This window comes from Ranitomeya imitator, chromosome 1, assembly GCF_032444005.1.
Source record: "Ranitomeya imitator isolate aRanImi1 chromosome 1, aRanImi1.pri, whole genome shotgun sequence".
NCBI classification, from domain to species: domain Eukaryota; kingdom Metazoa; phylum Chordata; class Amphibia; order Anura; family Dendrobatidae; genus Ranitomeya; species Ranitomeya imitator.
The window spans coordinates 345,989,058-346,001,691 of NC_091282.1; positions in this window are offsets into that span (position 1 = coordinate 345,989,058).

Consider the following 12,634-nt stretch of genomic DNA (forward strand, 5'->3'; position numbering starts at 1 on the left):
TCGGAAGGGAAGGAGTGCCATTTGAATGCAGACTTAGATGGAATGGTCTGCAGGTGTCACATTGCGTTTGCAGAGCCCCTAATGTACCTAAACAGTAGAAACCCCCCACAAGTGACACCATTTTGGAAAGTAGACCCCCTAAGGAACTTATCTACATGTGTTGTGAGCGCTTTGACCCACCAAGGGCTTCACAGAAGTTTATAATGGAGAGCCGTAAAAATAAAACAAAAATTTTTTCCCACAAAAATTATTTTTTAGCCCCCAGTTTTGTATTTTCCCGAGGGTAACAGGAGAAATTGGACCCCAAAATTTGTTGTCCAATTTGTCCTGAGTGCGCTGATACCCCATATGTGGGGGGGAACCACTGTTTGGGCGCATGGGAGGGCTCGGAAGGGAAGGAGCTCCATTTGGAATGCAGACTTAGATGGAATGGTCTGCAGGTGTCACATTGCATTTGCAGAGCCCCTAATGTACCGAAACAGTAGAAACCCCCCACAAGTGACACCATTTTGGAAACTAGACCCCCTAAGGAACTCATCTAGATGTGTTGTGATAGCTTTGAACCCCCAAGTGTTTCACTACAGTTTGTAACGCAGAGCCGTGAAAATCAAAAAAAAAAAATCTTTCCCCCAAAAATTATATTTTAGCCCCCAGTTTTGTATTTTCCCGAGGGTAAGAGGAGAAATTTGACCCCACAAGTTGTTGTCCAATTTGTCCTGAGTACGCTGATACCCCATATGTTGGGGGGAACCACCGTTTGGGCGCATGGGAGGGCTCGGAAGGGAAGGAGTGCCATTTGGAATGCAGACTTAGATGGAATGGTCTGCAGGCGTCACATTGCATTTGCAGAACCCCTAATGTACCTAAACAGTAGAAATCCCCCACAAGTGACCCCATATTGGAAACTAGACCCCCCATGGAACTTATCTAGATGTGTTGTGAGAACTTTTAACCCCCAAGTGTTTCACTACAGTTTATAACGCAGAGCCGTGAAAATAAAAAATCTTTTTTTTTCCAGCAAAAATAATTTTTTAGCCCCCAGTTTTGTATTTTCCCAAGGGTAACAGGAGAAATTGGACCCCAAAAGTTGTTGTCCTATTTGTCCTGAGTACACTGATACCCCATATGTTGGGGTAAACCCCTGTTTGGGCACACGGGAGAGCTTGGAAGGGAAGAAGCACTGTTTTACTTTTTCAACGCAGAATTGGCTGGAATTGAGATCGGACGCCATGTCGCGTTTGGAGAGCCCCTGATGTGCCTAAACAGTGGAAACCCCCCAATTATAACTGAAACCCTAATCCAAACACACCCCTAACCCTAATCCCAACAGTAACCCTAACCACACCTCTAACCCTGAAATACCCCTAACCCTAATCCCAACCCTATTCCCAACTGTAAATGTAATCTAAACCCTAACCGTAACTTTAGCCCCAACCCTAACTGTAGCCTTAACCCTAGCCCTAACCATAGCCCTAACCTTAGCCCTAACCCTACCCTAACCCTAGCCTTAACCCTAGCCCTAACCCTAACCCTAGCCCTAACCCTAACCCTAGCCCTAACCCTAGCCCTAACCCTAGCCCTAACCCTAGCCCTAACCCTAGCCCTAACCCTAACCCTAACCCTAACCCTAGCCCTAATGGAAAAATGGAAATAAATACATTTTTTTAATTTTTCCCTAACTAAGGTGATGAAGGGGGGTTTGATTTACTTTTATAGCGGGTTTTTTAGCGGATTTTTATGATTGGCAGCCGTCACACACTGAAAGACGCTTTTTATTGCAAAAAATATTTTTTGCGTTATCACATTTTGAGAGCTATAATTTTTCCATATTTTGGTTCACAGAGTCATGTGAGGTCTTGTTTTTTGCGGGACGAGTTGACATTGTTATTGGTAACATTTTCGGGCACGTTACATTTTTTTATCGCTTTTTATTCCGATTTTTGTGAGGCAGAATGACCAAAAACCAGCTATTCATGAATTTCTTTTGGGGGAGGCGTTTATACCGTTCCGCATTTGGTAAAATTGATAAATCAGTTTTATTCTTCGGGTCAGTACAATTACAGCGACACCTCATTTATATCATTTTTTTATGTTTTGGCGCTTTGATACGATAAAAACTATTTTATAGAAAAAATAATTATTTTTGCATCGCTTTATTCTCAGGACTATAACTTTTTTTTTTTTTGCTGATGATGCTGTTTGGCGGCTCGTTTTATTGCGGGACAAGATGACGCTTTCAGCGGTATCATGGTTATTTATATCTGTCTTTTTGATCGCGTGTTATTCCACTTTTTGTTCGGCGGTATGATAATAAAGCGTTGTTTTTTGCCTCGTTTTTTTTTTTTTTTCTTACGGTGTTTACTGAAGGGGTTAACTAGTGGGCCAGTTTTATAGGTCGGGCCGTTACGGACACGGCGATACTAAATATGTGTACTTTTATTGTTTTTTTTTTTTAGATAAAGAAATATATTTAGGGGAATAATATTTTTTTTTTTTTTCATTATTTAGGATTTTTTTTTTTTTTTTTTTACACATTTTGAAATTTTTTTTTAAACTTTTTTACATTGTCCCAGGGGGGGACATCACAGATCAGTGATCTGACAGTGTGCACAGCACTCTGTCAGATCACCGATCTGAGAGCAGTGCAGGCTGCTTCACAGTGCCTGCTCTGAGCAGGCTCTGTGAAGCCACCTCCCTCCTTGCAGGACCCGGATCCGCGGCCATCTTGGATCCGGGCCTGGAACAAGCAGAGAGGGAGGTAAGACCCTCGCAGCAACGCGATCACATCGCGTTGCTGCGGGGGGCTCAGGGAAGCCCGCAGGGAGCCCCCTCCCTGCGCGATGCTTCCCTGCACCGCCGGCACATCGCGATCATGTTTGATTGCGGTGTGCCGGGGGTTAATGTGCCGGGAGCGGTCCGTGACCGCTCCTGGCACATAGTGCCGGATGTCAGCTGCGATAGGCAGCTGACACCCGGCCGCACTCCCTCCGTGGGCGCCGCCGATCGCGCTGGACGTACTATCCCGTCGGTGGTCATAGGGGCCCACCCCACCTCGACGGGATAGTACGTCCGATGTCAGAAAGGGGTTAAATAAAAATGAACATTTAACTTTTTTTACCAAAAAATTTACTTCAGCTCCAATTTGTTTTATTTTACCAAGGGTAACAGGAGAAAAAGTTGTTGTACAATTTGTCCTGAGTATGCCCCATATGTGGGGGTAAACCACTGTTTGGGCGCATGGCAGAGCTCGGAAGAGAAGGAGTGCCATTTGACTTTTTAATGCAAACTTGACTGGAATTGAGATGGGACGCCATGTTGCGATTGGAGAGCCCCTGATGTGCCTAAACATTGAAACCCCCCACAAGTGACACCATTTTGGAAAGTAGACCCCCTAAGCAACTTATCTAGATGTGTGGTGAGCACTTTGACCCATTAAGTGATTCACAGAAGTTTATAATGCAGAGCCGTAAAAATAAAAAATCATATTTTTTCACAAAAATGATCTTTTCGCCCCCAATTTTTTATTTTCCCAAGGGTAAGAGAAGAAATTGGACCCCAAAAGTTGTTGTACAATTTGTCCTGAGTACGCTGATACTGTTGGGTTGAACAATTAATAAAATGTTCACTCTCTAGTTGCCTACTCCTGGCCTAATGGATATTGATTAGGTGCACACTAAAGAAATAAACATATGACACAGTCAGATGTAAATTCTCCTTGATCAATCTATGGCTCAGCTCCAATTGGCTTTATTCAGTCAGGACACAAGTTTATATATTCCCTGTAAGGGGGGCTCGGTTAGCTTTAAAATGGGAGTGATCAGAAGCATTCCACTGGTTAGTGGGTTGGGCAATGAGCAAGTCCATGGGCGGATCCATGAGGTTATCAGGGTGGGTTGGTCCATGAGGTCATCAAGGTGGGCGTCACTGTGGGTGGATCCAAGCGGTCATCAGAGTGGGCGTTATCTTGTATATCAGCACATGGTCTGCTGATACAGGAAATGGCAGCCATCTTTAGGGTCTCACTTTGATCTGAGAAAGCTTAAGTAAGATTAAACAATACATGTTATGGGTCACTTCTCTCAACCTCTTATGTCTTGAGGTTAATTAAGTATTTGATCTTATGGCTCTCCTCAACAGTCCCCCCTAAATACTTTATTAACGTTTTTTTTTTATTGATCCCACTGTGATTCCCTAACCCACCAGTGTTAAGTGTCACTGTGACATCAGAGGCTTCATGACAATACGGATGCTATAGACACCAGAGAATGTGTGACCAATTATGGATATATCAGGAGGTATATCGGAGCGCGCTACCCGTGTCCTCGGGACTTTTCTACCTGCTGGATCTATTACTCTCCAATCTCCCATCTCCATGGTTACATGAAATACACATGTGACTCACCCTGATGTAACACATCCTAGATCTGACCGTCTTGCCCGGGAGGGGGGAATTGGAGTTTTCACCAGTTTGAGACAAGTTTTCCCTTGTGGAAAACCTCCCTTTGTAGCTGGACTTTGACAATCAGGTCAGATCCTACTCTGTCCCTAACTATCTAACAAGTTTACAATGTGAGAGATGGATTAAATGGCGCTATAACAATAAATAATAATAATAATAAGATGGATCCAGGAGGCGCTCAGCAATCCTGACCGAAGTAGGAGTAGTCAGGAGCACTTGGTAGGAACCCTCAAATCTCGACTCCAGGGATGTCTTTCTGATGAACTTCTTTACCAGCACGTAGTCACTAGGTTGGAAAGTATGGGTACCTTCACTGGAATCTGGACCTGGAATGGATGATAAAACTTGTACATGTGTTACTGACAGTTCTTTTAGTAAGGACAATTACATAATTTACAAGAGTATCACTTCCTAAGGCTAGATCTTGTGGAAAATATTGACCCAACCTTGGAGCCCCCCCCCCCAAAGAATCTCATATGGTGTGAGTTTAGTGGGACCCCTTGGAGTGTTTCTGACTGAGTATAAGGCAATGGGCAAAATGTCTGTCCAAGTCTGACCTCCTAACTGGCTTTCAGTATTTTATTTTTCAAGGTGCCATTCAGTGTTTCTACTTTCCCACTGCTCTGTGGGTGATGTGGAGTATGTAAACCCAAATCAGCTCCCACCAATGTCCATAGTTCCTTAAGGTACCGTCACATTAAGTGACGCTGCAGCGATCCAGACAACGATCCCGATCGCTGCAGCATCGCTGTGTGGTCGCTGGAGAGCTGTCACACACGCCGATTCAGCGATGTCTGCGGGGAGTCCAGCGACGAAACAAAGTTCTGGACTTTCTGCGCCGACCAACGATGGCACAGCAGGATCCTGATCGCTGCTGCCTGTCAAACTGAACGATATCGCTAGCCAGGACGCTGCGATATCGTTCAGTGTGAAGGTACCTTTAGTCAGTGCTGCAATGAATACAGGTACTTGGTCAGTCTCAATTACCTCTGGGATCCCATATCTGCATACTACTTCAGTCACCAGTCTCTTGACAGTCACTCTGGCAGTCATGTTTGTTACTGGATAGGCTTCCCTCGCACTTCCCTACTTTTGTCATTTGAATGTGATCTATCTGAATTCTCTGAAAGGAATAGAGTGGTTTAGTCAAATGTTTCTGAGTAACTTTCTGAGGCGGTGCTGGATTGCATGTTGCACACACAAGGCAGGACCTGAAGTATTTTTGTGTGACAGTAGAGATCCCAGGTGCCATATAAGTCTTCCAAATCAGGTCATTCATCTGATTCTTGCCTCTGTGGGTGATACCATGTGCCCATTCTGTCACCGAGGGGTACAGATTACGGGGTAGACAGAGCTTTTTGTTCACCCTCCAGACTCCATCTTCATCTTTTTTTAGCTCCTCCTTCTTGCCATGACTTCTTTTCATCATCCGATGTCTTATCTTGATGTAGATGGATAATCCTCATAAGAGAGCCTTTAGTCCCTTCTTCAGTGTCTTGTGACATGTACAACGCTGCTTTCTCATTCCCAAATGGATCCGCAGCATAGGTTTTTGCTGTTTTGTCAGCAAAGAAGTTCCCCCTTCCTTCTGGAGAATCCAATCTCCCATGAGCTTTGATCTCGATCATTGCAACCTCTAAAGGTAGATCTAGAGCGGCCACAAGTTCTTGTATGGTAGCAGCATGTTTTACAGGAGTTCCACTGGACGTCAGGTATCCTCTGGCTGCCCAGATACTGCCGAAGTCATAAGCCACTCCGAAAGCATATCTTGAATCCGTGTAGATGTTGACCACCTTCTCCGTCGCTTCCTGACAAGCCAGTGTCAAAGCCTTAAGTTCCGCTTCCTATGCAGACATGTGCGGTAGTAGGGATCCGGCTGAGATGACCTCGTCATGTGTAACCACGGCATATCCCATATGGAACCTTCCTGTTTCAGCGTGGACGGGTTGAGGATGGTGCAGCGGACAAGAGTGACATTATCCGGAATCAAGAGGGAACATTGGAGTCTCATATGATGCTGTAGCGACAGGTGTTTAGGTTGAGTCTGGCCTAGAATAGCTTTTATTTCGTATGGAGCCATTAAGAGAATCGGATGTCCTAAGATGATATCAGAAGTTTTGTCCAGAAGCATATGTGCAGCATGAACGGCTGTGAGGCAAGTCGGGGAAGCTTGAGACACCGAGTCCAGGCGGGCAGAGTAATAGCCGATTGGTCTTGTTCTTCCCCCATGTTTTTGTGTTAGGACTCCGGAAGCATGTCCTGCTACTTCACTGACAAACAAGTAAAAAGGTTGATAATTTGGGATTCCAAGAGCTGGTGCAGACTGTATGGCCTGTTTAAGAGCGTAGAAGGCTTCCACAGATTTGGGACGTAGTGGAAACGCTGACATCTTAAGGTCATCGTACAATGGCTGCATCAGCTTGGAGGCATCTGGAATCTATTGGCGACAATATGTGATAGGTCAGCCAACTCATCAGAGGCCCATTTCTTAAGTTGTTGGCAGAACTCAACACCAGAGTCCCATGTAGTGTCACTGGCAAGTGAGGCATCATTGAACGCGATTTCCATAACAGGCCAATATGCATCGCCTGCTTTAAGATTTGCCAGGGAAATTAGATCTTACCACGTGGCTGAGTAATTCCTTTGGATTTGAAGCATGCTTCTGTAGAAAGGCATCAGATGTTTTTCTGGATCTGGAAGTTGGTTCAACAGAGTAGCAGCTTGTTGGGGCATAAACTTGACGTAGAGGGTGGGCTCCTCAGACATGAGCATTGGCACTCTTGGTGGTGGCACCTGAGGCGGGAGTAGAGACAGCACCGGGAGTACAGATGTAATCCCTTGTGTACGAGGAGTAGGAGGGGGTAACAGTCCTGGAATGAGGGGCCCTATTTGGGCAGCTCCAGTATCATGGTGTGGGGTCCAGGTGACGCAGGCAGTCTTAAAAGCTTTAACAGTCCTGTCCTCATTACTAATTAACCTTATTTCAGAGAGGCAGCCAATGCTTGGGGGGCTACACTTGTTTATTATAATTCCAATGATTTCCCTTGTACATGCATGAACAGGGAAACCGAAAATGCCAACACCATTGGAGGGAATTGTCAAGGTCTCAATCTGCTCACTAATATTAACATACTCTAAAATGCAAGTTATTGCTGCATATTGTTGAGCACTAACGTCTGGATGAATAGGGTCAAAAGTAGGGGTCACAGCGTGTATGATCATTCTACACGGAAGATTGCCAGCTTTAGTAACCGCTATGTCCCCAACAGCTATCTGACCACGTGACTCAACAATGATTTGACTGTCAGCTTGAATAGTCGCCCCTCCTGCTTACGCTATAGCTCTAGCTACACCTCAATTATGCTCTAACCGAGAATTGGCAGCATTAACAATAGCGTCTGTCTCCATTGTTGTTATGTCACCCTTTCCCACCACTAACAAGGGTCCCTCAGGAAGTTCTTGTTCAAAAATAGGTTGCCAACATTCCCTCCCCTTTGTGCTTCCTGTGCTATTGGTATCCCCCTCCCAGATTGAGCCCCTCTTGTTACAGTTGCCACCATCCCATACAGGTGTGCACTTGGCTGTGAGAAAGCCTGTGAGGTACCGGGTATAGGGTTAGGTAGACTGTGTGAGAGCGCTGCTGTAGCAGAAGCATTGGGAGGAGAGTGTTATGATTAGGTGGCCTTGGAGCAGTATGAAAACCTTCACTGGAGTAAGTGGTAACTATACTGACCGCAAACCCTGATCTTATCACCGCAACTAGAAGTAGCCGTGGGGTGTGCCTAACAAAACCTAGACACCTTGACACAGCCGGAGGACTAAATACCCCTAAAGATGGAAATAGGAAAACTATCTAGCCTCAGAGTAGACCCCCAAAGGATAGGCAGCCCCCCACAAATAATGACTGTGAGTAGGAGAGGAAAAGACAAACGCAGGCAGAAAACAGGCTTAGCAAAGGAGGCCACTTCTAGCTAAATAGAAAAGGACAGGACAGGATACTAAGCTGTCAGCATAAAAATACTACAAAAATATCCACAGCAGAAAATACAAAACTCCACCACCTAACTAAAGATGTGGAGAGTATATCTGCAACTCCAGAGAATCCAACCAGACTGAGAAAAACAACTGACACAGTCTAAGCTGGACAAATAGAAACAAAAGATCAGCACTGAAAATAAGCACACAGCATGTGTGCTTCAGAGAAAAGAAACCAACACTTATCTTTGCTGAATTGGCAGCTAAGCAGGAGAGGCCAGGCAGAGATCCAACACTTCCAAAGAAACATTGACTACTGGCAAGGACTAATGAGTCCTGCAAAGCTAAATAGCCCAGTCAGAATTGCAATTAGCACATACACCTGTCCAAGACTGCGGCCCAGGGACAACTGCATTACCATCTACAACCACCGGAGGGAGCCCAAAAGCAGAATTCACAACAGGAGAGGCCGTTGCTTGGAGCATCTCATGTGGGTGTGCAGCTAAATTGGCAGTGGAAGTGACAGTAGAAAGTGTCGGTGCCAGGGACGATCCAGGTAGGAGGATTGCTGGATTCACGACAGGAGTGATAGGGGAAAGGGTCGGTGCCCCATTGGAAACCACTGAGACAGGAAACATGGGTAAAGCCTGTTCACTTCCCGAAGGAATATACTATTGGCCGTTAGTGGTCATTACTAGGTGACAAGGATTTAGTGATGTGGGGTGTAGCCTTAGTCTAAGATGTTCACAACCAGGAGCAGCACATTTCTCATCCACAAAATGGCCGCAGTCAGAATTACATTTGCCATCCACAAAATGGCCGCCATCAGAATTAACACATTTGCCATCCACAAAATGGCCGCTATTAGAATTAACACATTTGCCATCCACAAAATGGCTGCTGCCAGCATTAGCACTTTTGCCATCCACAAAATGGCTACTGCCAGAATTACATTTGCCATCCACAAAATGGCCGCTGTTAGAACTAACACATTTGCCATCCACAAAATGGCCGCTATTAGAATTAGCACATGGCCCATCCACAAAATGGCTGCTATTAGAATTAGCACATGACTCTGGGCCACCATTATATGGTGGTGGCCGCTCACAGCATATATTTTTGTAATACACATAACTCAAAACTCTTTTCTTTTTATTCCTTTCCTCTTCTACCCAATTTTCTCCATACAGACTTTCAGAGACTCTTTCCCCTGCCCTAGCAATAGACAACAATCCATTATCTTCTAGGATACCTTTTTTTTCTTTCAAGACAATCTTCCACTCCAGGGGCTGTAACCTCCCCCTTCTGGCATTCCACACAACTTCATAAGCTTTTTACATTGTTTAACATGACTCTTCCCTTCACGAGTCGCCACTAATGAACAAGGGTCTATCTTGCCATCTGAATTCGGCTTAGTGCCAATACGGCAGAACTGCATTAATTTCTTCATCTTTCTATAGCTATCTATATCTCTATCAAGATAACACACACAAAAAAAACAATAAGACGGGGAGATGAGTCAAACCTGAGATTCTAAAGAGAACTGAGTCTGCAGCACTCAGTTCCTATTCCTTCTTGTCACGTGGTCCCTGTCTGACTTCCGTGTTCGGTACTTTACAAACCAATTATTCCCTACTTAATCAAATTATTCCTAAATTACCAGGCCCCGTGCTGAGTCAATTCACTCGAAGTCACAAGACAAAACTAAATTTATTTATTTGGCTCGAACTGAGTCATCTCACTCCAAGTTTAACGAGCCGCTACACAATTTATTAGGCGCCAAACTGAGTTATCTCACTCCAAGTTTAATGGGCCCTTCCTAGGCCGAGTCAATTCACTCAAGGTCCTAGTCTCTCCTATACAAAACTGAAAATCATATCACAGGCGACAACCGTGGAATGTACCACAGACAAAATTTTTTTTTTTCCAACACTGAAAAATTTGCTTTTCTTTTTTTTTTTTTTTTTTTAAACGCTGAAAAATCCACTTGCTCTCTTAACTACCAGTCATCTCCCCTCTTCCCAACACGTAACAGGCAGTAGGCAACTAAAAGGTGACGGTTCTTGCAATTAAATGACCAGCAGCGGAGAGACCCTTCTGCCTTCTTACAGATACCATGAAAACCGGACACGGTCAGGCAATCTGCACAGGATACCCTGAAGGACACAGGTAAAGACTACAGATTATAAAAATCAGCAGACTTACAGTGTTCTGATAAGGAGGTGATCAGTCTCCAGGTTCGGGATATTCAGCGCGTCCTGCTGTTCCACTCACCGGTCCTCAGGGTTCAGGGCTCTTCCTCTGCTGGCCCCAGGTTGGGTGGCCAAATATGTTGGGTTGAACAATTAATAAAATGTTCACTCTCTAGTTGCCTACTCCTGGCCTAATGGATATTGATCAGGTGCGCACTAAAGAAATAAACATATGACACAGTCAGATGTAAATTCTCCTTGATCAATCTATGGCTCAACTACAAGGGGCTTTATTCAGTCAGGACACAAGTTTATATATCCCCTGTAAGGGGGGCTCGGTTAGCTTTCAAATGGGAGTGATCGGATGCATTCCATTGGTTAGTGGGTTGGGCAATGAGCAAGTCCATGGGCAGATCCATGAGGTCATCAGGGTGGGTTGGTCCATGAGGTCATCAAGGTGGGCGTCACTGTGGGTGGATCCATGAGGTCATCAGGATGGGCTTTATCTTGGATATCAGCACATGGTCTGCTGATACAGGAAATGGCAGCCATCTTTAGGGTCTCACTTTGATCTGAGAAAGCTTAAGTAAGGTTAAACAATACACGTTATGGGTCACTTCTCTCAACCTCTTATGTCTTGAGGTTAATTAAGTATTTGATCTTATGGCTCTCCGCAACAATACCCCATATGTGGGGGTAAACCACTTTTTGGGCGCATGGGAAAGCTCGGAAGGGAAGGAGCGCCATTTGAGTTTTCAATGCAAAATTGACTTGAGATGGGACACCATGTTGCGTTGAAATTGGACCCCAAAAGTTGTTGTCCAATGTGTCCTGAGTACGCTGATACCCCATATGTTGGGGTAAACCCCTGTTTGGGCGCACGGGAGAGCTCGGAAGAGAAGGAGCACTGTTTTACTTTTTCAACGCAGAATTGGCTGGAATAGAGATCGGACGCCATGTCGCGTTTGGAGAGCCCCTGATGTGCCTAAACAGTGGAAACCCCCCAATTATAACTGAAACCCTAATCCAAACACACCCCTAACCCTAATCCCAACAGTAACCCTAACCACACCTCTAACCCTGACACACCCCTAACCCTAATCCCAAGCCTATTCCCAACCGTAAATGTAATCCAAACCCTAACCCTAACTTTAGCCCCAACCCTAACTGTAGCCTTAATCCTAGCCCCAACCCTAACCCTAGCCCTAACCCTAGTGATATGGAAATTTGGGTTGGATAAATCTAACTGTAGCCTTAACCTTAACCCTAACCCTAGCCCTAACCCTAACACAAGCCCTAACTCTAGCCCTAACCCTAACGGGAAAATGGAAATAAATACTTTTTTAAATTTTTCTGTAACTAAGGGGGTGATGAAGGGGGGTTTGATTTACTTTTATAGCGGGATTTTTAGCGGATTTTTATGATTGGCAGCCGTCACACATTGAAATATGCTTTTCATTGCAAAATATTTTTTTTGCGTTACCACATTTTGAGAGCTATAATTTTTCCATATTTGGGTCCACAGAGTAATGTGAGGTCTTGTTTTTTGCGGGACGAGTTGACGTTTTTATTGGAAACATTTTCGGGCACGTGACATTTTTTGATCGCTTTTTATTCCGATTTTTGTGAGGCAGAATGACCAAAAACCAGCTATTCATGAATTTCTTTTGGGGGAGGCGTTTATACCGTTCCGCGTTTTGTAAAATGGATAAAGCAGTTTTATTCCTCGGGTCAGTTCGATTACAGCGATACCTCATTTATATCATTTTTTTATGTTTTGGCGCTTTTATACGATATAAACTGTTATAGAAAAAATTATTATTTTTGCATCGCTTTATTCTGAGGACTATAGCCTTTTTATTTTTTCTTTGATGACACTGTATGGCAGCTCGTTTTTTGAGGGACAAGATGACGTTTTCAGCAGTACCATGGTTATTTATATCCATCTTTTTATTGCGTGTTATTCCACTTTTCGTTTGGCGGTATGATAATAAAGCGTAGTTTTTTG